Genomic DNA, 14,780 nt, shown 5'->3' on the forward strand with positions numbered 1-14,780 from the left:
CAATGAGGTCCCCCCTGAGCCTCCTCCAGGCTAAACAACCTCAGCTCCCTCAGCCTCTCCTTACAGGGCTTGTGTTCCAGGCCTCTCGTCAGCTTCATCATCCTTCTCTGGACACATTCCTCTCTATCCAGCAAGGCAGAAACACAAAGTAAGTAGCAGGACAAACTACATTAAGGGAGGGCAAAGAAAAGTCAATTTTTCAGTCTTTGGAGGAACTGACACTAGCAGAAAAAACTATGCCTACATTACCATGCTAAAAGATATCAAATCTCCTAAGAGATGCTTTCACAAATCAACAAAGTCCATTGACTAGGAAAAAAATTGCATTTCTCTGGGCTGTGTCCCTAAGATGAGCAAGTGGGAAAACCTGCAAGTGTAAAGCAAGTATGAGATAATTGTCAGTGTAATGTCAGCTTCCAGTAGAACAGAAATAACTCAGAGGCTTTGGGATGGGTTCTCTACTGTCTTGCACACTGCACAGCCTTTTAGAATCAAACCCTAGAAGGAATGGTTTCCAACCAGCCACAAAACACATGCCAGAAAAAAAGACTACTCCAGAAATGGTGCTTTAGCAGCATGTAAGCTCTAACTCAAATGCTAGATGGGGTTGCACTTGAACAATGAGCCCAGCTGCTTTCCTTTTGCATGCAATGCATTTTGGCTCATGCTTTGCTTTGTCATGCTTCTCTAAATTGCCATCTTGGGAGCGCTTCTAAGCCCTGACCTTTAGTATTGATAGGGCAGATGTCTATGCCTGTATTCTCATGTCCCATAGCATGTATTGACAGTGATGCAGCTTTTCCACTGCTTTCATAAATGCTTTTGCTTTCAGTTTTACCTATTTGCATGACTCCACAGTGCAGTTAGCCTACCAGCCTACTTTAATACATAATACTTGTGCCAATTATTTTAATCCAGGGATTTGAATGCATTGCTTAACACATTACACCATTTATACCAGTACACTGATGTGTCATTAACCAGGAATGAAAAATGTGCACTAATCCCTAATGTGAGGCTATTAACTTATCCACAGAGGCAAAACTACACATACAGCTTGACTGATAAGGCAGCTCCTGTCCCATGTGGTCAGAGGTAATTCTGTCTTTCTGCATTAGCTATGTGCCAGACCCTGGGTTTGCAGGTTTCTGTCACTGGTGTCAGATTAAATGTAGCAGCTTTGTAACATGGAGTATCCTCTGCTGAGGGTGGCAAAGCCACTATCAAAGTAATTTCAATTAGCACTTTGATTAAATGTAAAACTCCACTCCAGTATCTTACTCATTTAATTGTTTTGTGCCCATGAACTTGGCTCCTTAGAACTTCCTCAGGGAACAATATGAGCTAGAGCTTTTATCTCTGGTATTCTCTCTTTCTATGGTATATATCACATCAAATGGACATTGTTCACCTCTGCAAGCTGAACATCTCTGAATCCAACAGAAAAATCTTTACTCTTCTGGCCTATTATTAAAATCTTTTTATCACAGTTTTTGAGCCATACTTATGAAAATATTTTATAGGAGTCTCCTTTTCATTCTTGACCATGCTCATCTACCTCAGATTGATACAAAAGCCCTAACTAACTTCACCAACCTCAGTGGAATGTCTAAACACTCTCCCAACTTTGCAATATCAAGGCATAATTAGAATTACAATTATAATTCTAATTAATTATAATTGTCCCAAATTATAGCAGGTTATAGGACAGCCTGTTTCCTTTTCACTGAGGCTCAGCTGTCTCTCTGCTTGCTATGACTCATATTTAAGGATGCGTGGGTCTCCAGGAATTTGTTAGTCTAGAAAGCAAGTAACTTGAGTTTAGTAGCATAGTTATGAAAGGACAAGTAGCTAAGTCCATGAGCCACAGGACTATGTGTCATGATAGGTCCATGTAACTGTCTTAGAATCAACCAGGTTGGAAGAGACCTCCAAGATCATCCAGACCAACCCAGCACCCAGCCCTATCCAGTCAACTAGACCATTGTGGTGGAGGGGCAGTAGCCCCAAAACTGAGGCTTTTCTATGCCTCTACATGCCCGGACATGTTCTTCTGCCAGGACCCACGAGGCAGCAAACAAATTGTGTAACACACACACACACACACACACACCCAGCCCGAGTACCCTGGGGTCCAGGCACGTAATCCCCTATTGGGAGGTCCAGGCATGTCTCTACTGCCTATTGGGGCAAGGTTTGGCTTATGGCCAACCTGATTGGTCATTTTAGATGTCCAATGAGCCACGAATCTCAGCCACAGAGCCTACAAAGAGGGGTGCACAGCAGCACCACATGGTCAGATGCTCAGTCCGATCAGACGATCCAGACTGTTTACCAGTTCAGATGCTTGGAGCATTTTAGACTCAGCTCTGATCCACAGCAGCATCCTGCTGCCCTGACCCACTTGCATTGGCCTAGACACAGGATCAGGCCTTGCTCACTTGCAAGCATTACAGAGGCTCAGACCTCATGCATTGATCTCAAGGCGCAGCCAAGCTATCTGCAAGCCCTCTGAGAAGCAGAGCACATTCATGCCTGCACCATACATATATGGGGAGCCGAGAGACCCCCTGCCTAAAGCCTAGAGCTATCCTGATTCATCTGCGGAGTTAAAGCTCCCTGCAGCACAGCATAAATACTACTTGCCAGCTACCCTGTAACTCTGGAAAGACCCAGAGCTCAGCAGGCCCTCAGACAGTCTGCAAACCTGCAAACGCAGCTTACTAGCTGCCAAACCGTGTCAGAAGCTACGCGGACCAAATCCTTCTCCTGCACCTGGAATCCTGCCAGCTGACCATCCCTGGACACACGGCTTCCAGAAGCAGCAGCTCCAAGGCAGAGATCACCCCAGGAGAAAAGGTTAGAGAAAACTCAATTTACCCCAGAGACTGGGAAAACTTTATCATCCCTTGCAAGCCGGGACAGACTCCAGCTCACCAAGACCCCAATACTGGGCACATGCTGAGACAGATTCCCAGGAGGGTGATTTAATGATTAATACTTAAGTACAGCACACCTAAGTAAGCTTCAATTCTTTTGTAATGTAAGTAACCTCTACCTGAAGAGCACACACAGTTTCAGCCCTTGCTGGGCAAACACTAGAGCTGTTAAGAGGCATTAAGCCTAAGAATCTTTCTGTCAATAATTGTTAATAATTTGATAATTCCATTTAATAATCAATCCCTGTAAATATATCCCAAAGCTATTTTCATAACTTTGCAAACGAACTTGAATTTCATAGTGGTTAGGGGTGGTGTAAATTTGTAAATATTAATTTTAATAAATAATTTTATAAAAAGTCAAAACTGCCTCAAATTAATTTCTCACCTCCCCCTAACAAGGGAGGAATAGAGAAATCCCCTCCACAACAACCATGGCAGAACAGTTTTTCCCCCAGCCTCCAAGTGAGCACTGCACTTCAGGGTGTGGTTTCATGGACATAGAATCATAGAATCAACCCAGTACCACTAAATGGTACAGGTTGGAAGGGACCTCTGGAGATCACAGGGTCAGAGGATGTCAGAGGTTGGAAGGGACCCATAAACTGAAATGCTGCATTGATATCCCTGAGCATGAACAATCATATTTGCATTTCCATACGCTCCTCATTTGCTCTTCTAACCACAGCAAAATGCAAATCAGTGACATTTGCTATGCACAGCCTACTTCTAGTCCATACATGAGGCCAAAGTGTAGCAGTTGCTTTATCACCTGATGATCCCTCTCCATCAGAGCAGGAGAATTGGGAAAAGTGGAGGAAATGAAATACAGTTAGTGAAACAACAAAACTAATACCAGTATAAAATATAAGAAGTTCTACTCAGCCCAGCAATGCTACAGTGGTCACAAAAATGGGAATAAAGTCCTCAAGAGCAGGAGAAGGAAAAGCCCAAGCAAGAAGCCTCCCACCAATATGAAACTTCCCCTTTATGCAGAGCATAAGGTTCACAGTCTGGGACACACCTGTAGCCAGCTCCTGTCAGTTGCCCTTGATGACTCCCAATTACCAATGGCCTGCAGGGCCTGGAACTCTGTTCCAGCAAAAGCAGGACATAGAGTCACATGTTTATTTTATGTACTTACATGAAAATGTATGGACAGATCTGAACATCCTGTTGTTACCTTAGTCGAGGTTTAGGAAGCACTTGGAAAGCAGACTGGCCAAACATGCAGAAACATTTCAGATGGAACCAAGTGATTCTTCTGGCCACATACTTTCTCACACTGAAGCCACCTGCAAGCATAGCACAAGTAAAACAACTGCATGGCAACAGGTCAGATTGAAGATACCCCTGAATCATAGAATCAACCAGGTTGGAAGAGAGCAGTCACCGTCCCTAGAGGTGCTGAAGAAAAGCCTGGATGAGGCACTTAGTGCCATGGTCTAGTTGATTGGATAGGGCTGGGTGCTAGGTTGGACTGGATGATCTTGGAGGTCTCTTCCAACCTGGTTGATTCTATGATTCTCTATGATTCTATGATCATCCAGTCCAACCTAGCACCCAGCCCTAGCCAGTCAACTAGACCATGGCACCAAGTGCCTCATCCAGGCTTTTCTTGAACACCTCCAGGGACGGCGACTCCACCACCTCCCTGGGCAGCCCATTCCAATGCCAATCACTCTGTCAAGAACTTCCTCCTAACATCCAGCCTAGACCTACCCCAGCACACGGTTCCCTACTTCCTATTGCACTGCTCCTTGCAGCTGAGGATCCTTGCCTACACCAAGTGTTTTGTGAGTGACACTGTGTTTTACTTCTATTAGTAGAGCTGCAGTGAGGAAGGAGAGGGAGGAGAGAAAAGTTACCAACTGAAGGCAACATTCACATGCAGTGTGGCAACCAAAGAGGTACCAACAGAGAGCAAATAGAGCGAGGTCATGGTCCCACGGGAGCACAATGCCAGATGGCTGGAAGCTCAAATTAAGAATTCTGCAGATATGGATTTTCCTCTCACCCTTTGATTTTATTTTTTAAGCATAATTTACACTGCAGTTTATTTTCATGGCCATTGGGAGGTTGGTAAAGGGCCAGACAGCTCTAAGGGGAAAATATTTTCACATGTACATAGAGTGGGGTGTTCAGAGGTAGCATTCACATTAAACCTGCTCAGATCATTTTTGTCTGCTGGGATGACAACAAGAAAAAAGCCACCTGAGGGTCTGCAATATTTGAGATGCAAATACTCTCTCCTTTTCCTTCTGCAGTTAGAAAGCACGTGCACAGATTTCCTACACAGTCACCACTCATGCTTTAATTTAACTGTGTTTCTGTGCTGGATCAACATTTTTAATGGCAGAGTGAGAACATTTTGCCTTTGCATGGGGAGAGGAAGAGACACTTCTTAATAACTGCCATGAGCTGTTTCAGAAATAAAACAAATATCGACTGCACAGCCATACCTGACACAAATAAAACTACTGACCTTCAGAGGGGGTATGCAGAGATGTGCATTTGAGATGTTTGCATTTCAAGCACCAGAGAATGTTTTTTCCCTCCCTCCAGAAAAGCTAATGTGCCATAAAAAATAGTTAGGTAAACTGTTTATGTTAATTCTGCATAATTGGACCATTGGTGTTGCAGATTTTTGTTTCACTTCACAACCTTTGGAGTTTGTCTTCTGCTGTGCTGCATTTATTTTCTGGACATATTCAATTTTGCATTCACAGGAGATAAAAATAATGAAGAAAAAGCTTAGGGCAGAACAGCAGGAAACAAATCTGAGTGTCTCTGAGAAATGACACACACACACATTTTTCATTGATCCTTGAAAATCAGATGAGCCTCAGATTTACTTTTGGATTGTGCTGGTTTTGTTAATGTCTTGGGGTGTTCCCAAAGAACCCTCAAGAAACAAATTCTCTCTTCTGCCTCCTGTTTGTGGTACAGGCAAAGAATAACAACATGAAATCATAGAATCATGAAGTGGCTTAGGGAAGACACCTCAGAGATCACCTAATCCAACCTCCTCATCATAGGCAAAGGCTCTTTTCAGTTAGACTCAGATGCTCAAGGCCTCATCCAATCTGGCCTTGAACAGCCCCAGGGAGGAGGCATCTACATTCTCCCTGGGCAGGGAGAAAAAAATCCACCATCAAACAAACCAAAAACCAAAACAACCTAAAGAACCAAAAAATCCTTTGTGACCTTTGCCAGAAATGGGAGAGGAACATTAGTCTTAAAATAGTTATTTCTTCAGTCATCTTAATCTCTGAAGACAACTAAACTAACACAGAGATGGGAGCACTCACAGACCCTACAGCAAACTGTTCCCAAACCAAGAAACCCCTCATTGATACAATTCATTGCAACCTCTGTACTGAAGCAGAAAAAGCAACTCTGCTCCTTTAAGGATTAGTTTTACCCTTTGGAGGAGGTTTGCTTTTGTTTCACATGGTGCTATTCAAGGGCAATGGAGAGCAGAAACAAGACTTTTTTTAGTACAACCTCAGAGAAGCATGACAGCATCTGCAAAGATTGAAGAGATTTGGCTTCCCCCCACCCTTCTTATCTCCTGTATCTCTGAGGTTTGACTGCATCTCTGCAGTATTTGACTGTCTGGTCCATTTACTTATTTGTTTTAAATTCTGCAGTTAGAGATTTGCCACTTATCACACCGAATGCAAGTAGCAATATTGATAAGTAATTTGTGTATGGAGTCTATTATGGATGTGGCTTCAGGTTTCTATATTTACAAGCAACTCTTAATTTCTGTCCATACTGTCCATGTTAATCTATAAAACAATCAGAGAAAAACAAACATAGAATTAGTTGGGAAAGACCCTTAAGGTCGTCAAGTTGTACCAGAATCGCAGCACTGCCAGGTCGCCATTAAACCATGTCCCTCAGCACCGCATCCACATGGCTTTTAAATGTCTCCAGGGATGGGAAGTCCACCACCAAACTGTTCCAGGACTTGACAATCTTTGCAGGGAATAATTTTTTCCTAATACCCAACCTAAACCTCCCCTGGCACAATTTGAGGCCATTTCCTCTTCTCATTTCCCAAGCAACAAGTAATAGGAGATTAAACCCTACCTCCTTTCAAGGAGTTGCAGAGAGTGAGGTCTCTGTCTGCCATCTGTCTATGCAGAGGCTCTGCACTTGGGCTCACTAAGAGCTGAGAATAAGACCTCGAGCTGACCCAGCAAAGGGGAAAACCACCACTTACCCTTTTTCAGATTACATCTGTCCTCTCTGTGAAAGATCCAAGTTCAAGGTTCTAAACATCACAGTAGCATTACTATATGTCACAGTATTAAGATTAATACTCTGGCTCTTCTCTTAAATGTCATCATGCAAAGCAGAGTCTCCTCCATTTGGAGGAGGGGACAGCAAGAGTCACTCAGAGTTCCCTGTTCTCTGGTTCCACTCACCTGTGACAGTTTGCAAATGTTTCCCCAGTGTGCATGGAGTGCAGACACAGAGACTCGTCACAAAGCTCCGTCAGGTTCCAGTAGCCTCCACTGAAGACCTCTCCCTTGCTTGTTTTCATTGCACCTTTTCAAATTCTCACTTTTGAAGCATCTTCCTGTCTCTCTTCCCAATTCTGGAAGCATTGTCTTTCTTGGAAAGAAACACAGGTAAAGCTGGTTAGGAGATATTTCCTTTTTAAAAACATAGAATCACAGATAGTTTAGGTTGGAAGTGACCTTTAAAGGACATCTAGTTCAATGCCCCTGCAGTTGGCAGACTTTAACCAGATCAGTTTAGTGAGAGCCCCAGACAAGCTGACCTAGAACAGTTTCAGGGACAGGGCTTCTGCCACCTCTCTGAGCAATCTGGGCCAGTGTTTCACCACCTTAAGCATAAAGAAATCTCTTCTTTCCATCTAGTTTAAATCTTCCTCTTTTAGCTTAAGAGCATCATCCCTTGTCCTGTCTCAACAGGTCCTGAGCAAAAGTCTGTCCCCAGCTTTGTGATAGTCCCCCTTTAAGTCCTGAAAGGGCTAGCACAAGTTAAAACCCCACATTATGAGACTAGTGCCCTGCCTGTAGATAACCTACTGAGTATCCACAGAGCCAAGGTCATAGATGAGCTCCTCTTTGAAGGAGACATCACAGAGCTGCTTTCAAACCAGCTTAGCCAGGTAGCAAGAAGTTTCCCTGCCAAGGACTACCAAGCATGCAGGGCTATCCTCTCCTCCCTCTAAGTGTCTCTCAAGGTGGGATTGATCCTATTGTAAAGCAGTTATCCACCCTGGGAGGGCCTGCAGCTCAGAAGCTAACATTTCTGCAATCTAAAAGCTCCAAAGTGTCTCTAAGATACTCCATCAGTTCTTGTCACTTTTTATTCAGTGCAAGTAAGACAATTTCTGCGATGGGCAATGAAAAGCAATACATAAAATCTAAGACAAATGATCATAAATGGCCCTGCTGAGAAACTAGATCATGTGTAATTTAATGGAGGTAGAAGGTCATTCAAACCACATTAAATATAACAGTACAAAGCAAACACACACAGCAGATCCTTATGCCACTGAGCATGGAAAGATCACATGCATAATATAACTGGAAAGAGGGGGAGAAAGAGGGTATGGGGGGTGAGGGGGTGGTGTAGGTATGTTGTTAACCCTGTTTAACATTATGCTTCAAAAAACACCAGAAGCAGTAGTTATTTGGCATATATTTGAAGAGACTAAGGCATAGATGTCTGGAAAATATTTCCCAAGTGGAAGTGCTCAACAAATGGAAAGTCAGATCCTTCTGCACCACTGCCATGCTAGACAACCCAGGGCTGAAGCACCAAAGTCATCCATCACTCCCAGGAGTCCTGCATCCATCCTGCTTTGGATTGTATGCAAATAATTCAGATTGGGATCAAGGAGGGCATTTAATAAGAGAAGAAGAGTCGGAGCTATTACCTATATTAAATATTGGCAGAGTAAACAGCAGAGGCTGCTGCCTGTTTCATCTCCTTCAGCAGTAGAAAAGATCCACAGGTTCCCAGTGAGGTTTCCACAGAGTACATGTGTACATTTCCAGTCTCAAAGGGGTTAGGATTATTGATGCAGTCTTTTTTTTCTCTCTTTTTCTGCAGTGCTTGAAAACGTTTCCTCCCAATGAACTCAGCACACTAGCATGCTTTCAGGGATGGTGCTTACTGGTGCTGCTGGTAGTCCCCAGCTGCCAGAAGGAGATGTAGTTTTCCTTTGGCACCACAGCAAATATTACTGTAGCTAAAGAAATCTGAGGAGGAATTTTTTTTTCCCTGTGAGGGTGACAGAACGCTGGAAGAGGTTGCCCAGGGGGTTGTGGAGTCACCCTCTCTGGAGATATTCATAACCCACCTGGATGCATTGCTATGTGGTCTGGTATCCTGCTCTGGCAGGGGGGTTGGACTGGATGAGCTTTGAAGTCCTTTCTAGCCCCTGACATTCTGTGAAATTCACTCAGCCTTCCCTGTTTTCCTTGACTGTCTTTGATTTTCAGGCAGTCTCTTCTACCAGTTCTCATTCCCCAAAACTATGATTTTCTTAAATTGAACCTGAAATGCATATTTTACCTTTCTGGATACTTTTGAAGGGAATCGTGGCATTAACCTAACCTGTGTAACTCATGATTCTCTATTTTATTCCCCCCCCACCCCCCCATCTTTCCCTCACATGTAGTGAGTTTTCAGATCACTTTGTTTCTCTGAATTGTCCTGTGGCACCTGCAGTGAGTGTCTTGGAGGAATCCACTGAAAGAGATGCTTTTAAAACCTTGAAGAATCAGATGTGCTCCCATTAGGGCAATCATAGAATCACAGAATCAACCAGGTTGGAAGAGACTTCCAAGATCATCCAGTCCAACCTATCACTCAGCCCTATCCAGTCAACTAGACCATGGCACTAAGTGCCTCATCCAGTGCCTGCTTGAGTTAGCCAGGCTCTTCTTTCCATGTTTTGCCCAGATTAAGAGCCTACCAAGTGCTAGCAAGCTACTTTTAATTTCATTTTAAAATCCTCAAAACACTCAGCATGCCTAGAAAGCTATAGAGGAATTCAGAGTCTTTGTGTGGGTGGAACCAAACAATAGTGCTGTGAAAACCTATGTGAAAGAGATAAATTACAATTCAGAGTTTCACTGCCTATGCCTGTTAGCACAGAACTGCACCCACCAAAGGCTACAGCATCACAGAATGCTCTGGGTAAAGAAGAACCTGTCAAGATCACCTAGCCTAACCCTTCTATCGCAGTATCAGTCAGGGTTGGAAGGGACCACAAGGATCATCTAGTTCCAACCCCCCTGCCACGGCCAGGGACACCCTACCCTAGATCAGGCTGGCCACAGCCCCATGCAGCCTGGCCTTAAACACCTCCAGGGACGGGGCCTCAACCACCTCCTTGGGCAACCCATTCCAGGCTCCCACCACTCTCATGATGAACAATTCCTCCTCACGACCTTCTGCAGTCAGCTCTTCCATTAGAGCATGCTTCTCAGAGCCCCATCCAATCTGACCTGGAGTGGTCCCAGCAATGGGAGTATTTACCACCTCTCTTGGCAACCTGGGCCAGTGTCTCACCACCCTCACTATCAGAAATTGCTTCCTTACATGCAGTCCAAAACAGAATAATATGCTTTTTTCCCTCAACTGAATTCTGCCCCCCATCCCATGACATACTCTGTTTAGGACCATCATTTAAGCTCATTTTCTTCCAATTTTGCAAATGTGTAGATGGAAGCAAAACCTAAATCTGTACTGTGTAGCTCAAGCCCATCTCTAATGCAAACCTTCCTGTGTTAGCAGATACTGCTAAGAAAGCACGAGAAAGAACATCTGAAGTTCCATGGTGTACGTTATGGGATCTGAAGTTTCCCCATGTGTGAATTCCTCCCTTAAGCAAGTGGTGGTGTGATGAAAGCTGGTTGTTTAATTCCTGCATTTGGAGCTGGCACGTTATAATCAGTCTATCAATTCTTTGCAGCAAGTCACATTGAATTTATTGTTTCCAATACATGGAGGAGCGCGAGACTTGTGCCAGCCAGTGTGAGATGAGGTGCCAGAGGAAAAAAAAAGTTCAGAATAACTCAGATGGAACAGTTTTAAGAGGGGCTGTGATTTGCAACACCTTAAAAAAAAAAAAAAGGATCGTAGAATCAAGCAGGTTGGAAGAGACCTCCAAGCTCATCCAGTCCAACCTAGCACCCAGCCCTAGCCAGTCAACTAGACCATGGCACTAAGTGCCTCAGCCAGGCTTTGCTTCAACACCTCCAGGGACAATGACTCCACCACCTCCCTGGGCAGCCCATTCCAATGCCAATCACTCTCTCTGTGAAGAACTTCCTCCTAACATCCAGCCTAGACCTCCCCCGGCACAACTTGAGACTGTGTCGCCTTCTTCTCTTGCTGGTTGCCTGGCAGAAGAGACCAACCCTCACCTGGCTACAACCTCTCTACAGGTAGTTGTAGACAGCAATAAGGTCACCCCTGAGCCTCCTCTTCTCCAGGCTAAACACCTCCAGCTCTCTCAGCCTCTCCTCATAAGGTTTGTGTTCCAGGCCCCTCACCAGCCTTGTTGCCTTTCTCTGGTCATGTTCCAGCACCTCAACATCTCTCTGGAATTGAGGAGCCCAGAACTGGTTGGCTGCTTGTAATGAGCATTTGGATTTCTGGATGAGATGGCAGGATGGGTTGAGTTTAATTTATCTCAGTGGCCACTGTGCTAGTTTGAGAAGAACTACTTTACAGGCTGTGAAAGGAAAACAATGGTGATGTCTACTTCCCTCATAGGCTTGCTGAGATGTACAAAAACAAGACTTAAAACATAGATAAGGCACAACTGCATGTCTAACCTCACCCCTCTTTGCTTCCTAACCCCCTGGACGAACCTCCAATCTTCCTTGGGTCTGGGGTAAGGTTGCAAGGGGTAGGGGGAAGGTGCAGGGGTGGTTGAGAGCCCCTCCTGGGGACTCAGGTTTCTGGGAGGGGAGTTGTGTTCCTGGATTACCTTTTACCTTGTATATTTCTGTACATATCTGTATATACTCTAAATATCTGCTTGTATATTGTGCTAGCTGTAAATATAAGCTTCATTCATATTTACAGAGCCAGCTGAGCCTCGTCTGGGTGATTTCTATAGTGTTGGGGGGCAGGGAACACCCAAACCATCACAGCCACAGATAAGAAAAGTCAAAAGTAGTTTAAAAAAACCAAACTTGACTGAGCCTCAAAAGGAATATAACTTACAGATCCTGCTACCTAAAAATGCATCCTCTAGCAGTCAGGAAAAATAAATTCATTAGTGTGGGTTTGTTTGGTTTTTTTGCAAGATCTCCAGAAATTAGAAATTTAAGTTGGAAAAAGAAACTTTCAGATCATTGAATCCTTGAAAAACAAACTATGAGGAAAAGTGATTTGCTATTTGACAGTTCTAGAGAGCAGTTTTCGCTCCTGGTTGGAGCATAGACTCTGAAAAAATAACCAAAAAGCCCCTTCCCAAAACCCCACATGGAGCTGTGTTTCACATAAACAAGTTTTAGATAGCTACAAAATACCCCAAGATTTTCTTTCCCTCACAACAGAGTGAAATAGGTCCATTTTTGACAGACAATGTTAGAGCCCTTTTTAAAAGAGAAGCCCATGAGTTAGCTGGCCACTGCTAAAGCACAACTGAGAAAAAAGCAGCATGGGCTTCCATTCAGTGGGAATTGGTCAGCAGGCAGCTGGCCACTTCTTATGGTCTCTCCTGCAGTTCTGGCAGTAGTATTCAATGGAATCACAAAGATCACAGACTGTAGTTTCCCTAATATTTCCTTGACAAAGTGCTGGATTCCAGGCAATGCAAACACAGAAATACTCAAGGGGAAGAGGAACTTGGAGGAGCTTTCCCTTACAATAAGTTCATGTTATGGTGTTTCAGCTATAAGCAATAGGCTAATTGAAGGTTTCAAATGCTGTCTGAACACCAACAGTGAGGGTGGTGATAGCGGCAGTAACAGCTCCTGACTTACTGATTTATGGGCAAAAGTTTGTAGGCATAACTTAATTTCTCAGTCAGAGACACAGCCATGGGGCATCAGGGGATGCATTTAAGCTCCAGAGAGGCTTTACACCTCTGTGCTCAGCTACACACTGCAGAATATGTTTCTTGTCCCTTAACCAACATCAGAGGAAGGATCCAGCAAATGGTCAAAGCTCCATGCAGCTGCAACATTAAGATGATTTTCAAGGGAAGATTCAGACTAGATGGGGAAAAGAAATATTTTACAATCTGGGAGGTGTCCCTGCCTATGGTGGGAGGTTGGAACTAGATGATCTTTGAAGTCACTTCCAACCTAAACCATTCTGTGATGTGGGTGGTGAAACACTGGCCCAGGTTGCTCAGAGAGGTGGTAAATGCTCCACCCCTGGAAACACTTCAGGTCACTTTGGACATGGTTTTGTGCAACCTGATCTGGTTGCAGGTGACCCTGCTGACTACTGAGGGATTGGACTAGACAACCTTTAAAAAGGTCCTTTCCAAACCAAACCATTCCGTGAAATTCTTTGGGTGGCACCTTCCTTTCTTCTGAAGCACAGCAGGCTTTACAAAGAGGAGGAGGATGATCTAAGTGCTCAAGCAGTGGCTGGCACTGCAGCCAGCGAAGTGGAGAATGCACTCAGTACATTTTGAGCAGTGTTCAGACACTGACCATAAGTGTTTAATATTCACTTGTAGTTTAAAAAACCCAGCAACTGAGACCCATGTGCATTATGCAAAACAACCACAATATCTGCAGGCTTCAAAGCAAAGATAAACACTGTTGTTTCCCCCCCTTCCCTCCCCTCCCCCAATACAATTATATATAAATGAGATTAATAATGCCTGCTGACATTTGCTTCCTTAAAACTCTAGGCCAATATTATGCTACTAACTAGATTTCAAAAGCAGCAAGAGATGAAAGTGATAAATTAAAAGTGATGCATATTAAACTTTCCATTACAAAAATCCCTGTATTTCTCCACGAGGTCTTCTGCTCATATTATCTTCTATTTTGTCTGCCTCTAATCTCATTACCATAACCTAAATCTAACCTGTTCTGCTGAAGCCTGCTGCCGTCTCCTGGCATTAGCGTGGGACATATTTTTATCAAATAGATAACAGCAAAACAAATTGCATTCTGTTCTTCCTGCATTACATGGTATGAGTGAAAATTCATCATTTGGGGAGCTGAAGCTGTGAAACAAGATGATAGAACTCCTAAGCAGCTTTCAGAATGATGAATAATGAATTGGAGGTTAGTTGTGACTCCAAAGCTCACAAGTTTTCGGAATTCAGGATCAATAAATAGCTGTGTTCTTCGGGAAGATCTATTTTGTCAGTATTTCTATATTTTGTGAGCCAAAAATATAGCTAATGAGGGACCAAGACAAAAAAAAGATAGACTGCATGTTTGGCATGAGGCATGATATAAGTGCAGGGTTCTGCACTTTGGCCACAACAACCCCAAGAAGCACTACAGGCTGGGGACAGAGTGGCTGGAAAGCAGCCAGGAAGAAAAGGACCTGGGGGTACTGGTAGATACGAGGCTGAAGATGAGGCAGCAGTGTGCCCAGGTGGCCAAGAGAGCCAATGGCATCCTGGCCTGCATCAGGAACAGTGTGGCCAGTAGGACAAGGGAGGTTATTCTTCCCCTGTACTCAGCACTGGTCAGGCCACACCTTGAGTCCTGTGTCCAGTTCTGGGCCCCTCAATTCAAGAGAGATGTTGAGGTGCTGGAAGGTGTCCAGAGAAGGGCAAGAAAGCTGGTGAGGGGCCTGGAACACAAACCCTATGAGAAGAGGCTGAGGGAGCTGGGGGTGTTTAGCCTGGAGAAG

General features: G+C 44.1%; 1 long non-coding RNA gene across 3 annotated transcripts in view; it reads right to left on the reverse strand.

Annotated features, from left to right (window-relative positions):
- Positions 1–4,128: 4,128 nt before the first annotated feature.
- LOC135178984 (uncharacterized) overlaps positions 4,129–14,780 on the reverse strand; it is a 50,381-nt gene continuing 39,729 nt past the window's right edge. For 2 of the 3 annotated variants that reach the window (XR_010303811.1, XR_010303813.1), the window contains exons 2-3: positions 7,376–7,565; positions 4,129–4,234 (exon numbers count right to left, since the gene is read on the reverse strand). This is a non-coding gene — a long non-coding RNA (uncharacterized LOC135178984). Of the gene's footprint in view, positions 4,235–6,401; positions 6,734–7,375; positions 7,566–14,780 lie in introns of those variants that run through there. The other variant, XR_010303812.1, reaches the window with a different exon arrangement.

Source organism: Pogoniulus pusillus, chromosome 10 (assembly GCF_015220805.1).
Source record: "Pogoniulus pusillus isolate bPogPus1 chromosome 10, bPogPus1.pri, whole genome shotgun sequence".
Taxonomy (NCBI): domain Eukaryota; kingdom Metazoa; phylum Chordata; class Aves; order Piciformes; family Lybiidae; genus Pogoniulus; species Pogoniulus pusillus.